Source organism: Sardina pilchardus, chromosome 1 (genome assembly GCF_963854185.1).
Source record: "Sardina pilchardus chromosome 1, fSarPil1.1, whole genome shotgun sequence".
Classification (NCBI taxonomy): domain Eukaryota; kingdom Metazoa; phylum Chordata; class Actinopteri; order Clupeiformes; family Clupeidae; genus Sardina; species Sardina pilchardus.
In genome coordinates, this window is record NC_084994.1 from 20,132,214 (window position 1) to 20,134,713 (window position 2,500).

The 2,500-nt window shown below is 42.9% G+C and overlaps 1 protein-coding gene across 1 annotated transcript in view; it reads right to left on the bottom strand.

Annotated features, from left to right (window-relative positions):
- b3gntl1 (UDP-GlcNAc:betaGal beta-1,3-N-acetylglucosaminyltransferase-like 1) overlaps positions 1-2,500 on the bottom strand; it is a 68,329-nt gene that overhangs the window by 29,516 nt on the left and 36,313 nt on the right. The window lies entirely within an intron of this gene.

Here is a 2,500-nt window from a genome sequence, read left to right on the forward strand (position 1 = left end):
TCAGTCTCATTGCTACTGGACTACTGGACTCCATTATGGTTCAGTCTCATTGCTACTGGACTCCATTATGGCTCAGTCTCATTGCTACTGGACTCCATCATGGTTCAGTCTCATTGCTACTGGACTCCATCATGGTTCAGTCTCATTGCTACTGGACTACTGGACTCCATTATAGTTCAGTCTAATTGCTACTGGACTACTGGACTCCATTATGGTTCAGTCTCATTGCTACTGGACTCCATTATGGTTCAGTCTCATTGCTACTGGACTCCATTATGGTTCAGTGTCATTGCTACTGGACTCCATTATGGCTCAGTCTCATTGCTACTGGACTCCATTATGGCTCAGTCTCATTGCTACTAGACTACTAGAGTCTACTGAAGTTCGGCTCAACACAATTTCAAGATTAATCTCACTGTTGATTTAATGAAGAGCACAGAAGGACACATTTTGACCTCATGCTATCTTCAGTTCTCCACATCATGCCGAATACAGAACTGCATCATATGTGTATAAAAATATGTTTTGGCTATATCGACATTATATAACTAATCCAGTGCAATATAAAATGTAATATACTGAAAATAAGGTAATGAAAACACTAATGTCATTTCATGTTACAGTATTATGTTCTTTGGTTATTTTTCCCATTCTGTACTTTCAGACTCTAAAGGGCTTCCACAGAACTCATTCCTCAGACTCTGTAGTGCCACCAACCAATCATCAACTAATCCCCCAGGAAACGACTGGTGTTAGGAGAGACAAAAACACCACTAAACAGATCAGCCAATTCTTGAATTTCCCCTTGGGCATCAATAAAGTATCTATCTATCTGTCTATCTATCAGTGTTTTAGAATTACAAAAGTTGTTTGATCAGAACCACCATTATTTGTGTATAGATATATGCATACAAATATGCATGGGAAATACTGTATCTGCATAGCATAACAAATATAGTATAAATATATTACAAAATACAACAAATTCAAAATATTGCTTTAATGTAATTTAATGCTAACGAATCAAGTGTCTTTGATTGCCCTTTTCCCCTGTGCTTCCAGACTTTGAGGGCTTCCACAGAAGCTCTCTCCAGACGTGACGTGTGTAGAAAAAGGCGAGCGGGGAAAACCGTCCTGCGTCCGTGGCATTCCTATTAAGGAAAGGGGGCTTTCCAGACTGAAGTCATAACAACGGAGGGAGCGTCGCTATGGCGAGGGATTGGAATGGGCCGCGGTCAGGTGCAGTGCGGAATTCAGACAGGACGGGTTAGACAGGGCGAGAATGGGAAAAGCAGCCGGGGACACACAGAGGACAGTCTGGGTGATCACATCTGTGTGTGTGAGAGTGTGTGTGTGTGTGTGTGTGTGTGTGTGTGTGTGTGCTAGTGTGTATATCAGCAAATGTGTGTATGTGTGAGTCTGTCTGTGTGTGTGTGTGTGTGTGTATGTGTGTGTGTGTGTGTAAGTGGGTGTGCTAGTGTGTATATCAGCAAATGTGTGTATCTGTGAGTCTGTCTGTGTGTATGTGTGTGTGTGTGTGTGTGTGTGTGTGTGTGTGTGTTAGTGTGCTAGTGAGTATATCAGCAAGTGTGTGTATGTGTGAGTCTGTCTGTCTGTGTGTGTGTGTGTGTGTTTGTGTGTGTGCTAGTGTGTATATCAGCAAGTGTGTGTATGTGTGAGTCTGTCTGTCTGTGTGTGAGTGTGTGTGTGTGTGTGTGTGTGTGTGTAAGTGGGTGTGTTAGTGTGTATATCAACAAGTGTGTGCACATGTGTGAGTGTGTGCACAAGTGTGTGTGTGTGTGTGTGTGTGTGTGTGTGCGTGTGCGTGTGCGTGTGTGTGTGTGTGCTAGTGTGTATATCAGCAGGTGTGTGCATGTGTGAGTCTGTCTCTGAGGGCCAGATGTACTAACGTTTTGCGCCCATTTCAGGCGTAACGTGCGCGTATAAACATGGGGAGGATATGTACAAACAAGCCGCAATGAGGGAAACGCGCAGACTGCCTGCCGTGGGAGCTGAAAATGGCTATTTGCGCTTTTCCGTGTCATGCATATTAATTCCTGGGCGGATCAGGTGAAAATGGGTGTAACGCGCAAGTACAGGGGAGGAGAGGTGCTAATAGCGATTGATTAAGTATTCCGCCAGATGTATGAAAACAGCGCACGTCTATTTTGCGTTGAAAAACTTCCGCCTTCTGAAAGCAGGTGTAATCGAGATTGCGGTTAAATGCGTCTATTAGAAAAACTTTTAGAGACAGCTGAATCAATATTCAGAGCATCCGTTTTCTTCATTGTACTATGTCAAAAGCAACCTTAACTTTTGTTTGCCTCTCTAAAATCGTATTTTCTCTTTCATGACATAGCCTACACTTCCCAATCTGTTAGACTAGGCATTAAGTCATATCCCAAGTCTACGTGCAGTAAATAGTTCAAGTATTTTTAAGTGGATTTGAATAACTACTAGGCCTACTCTGTCTGTCGATGCTCGTTGACAAATCTCTTTG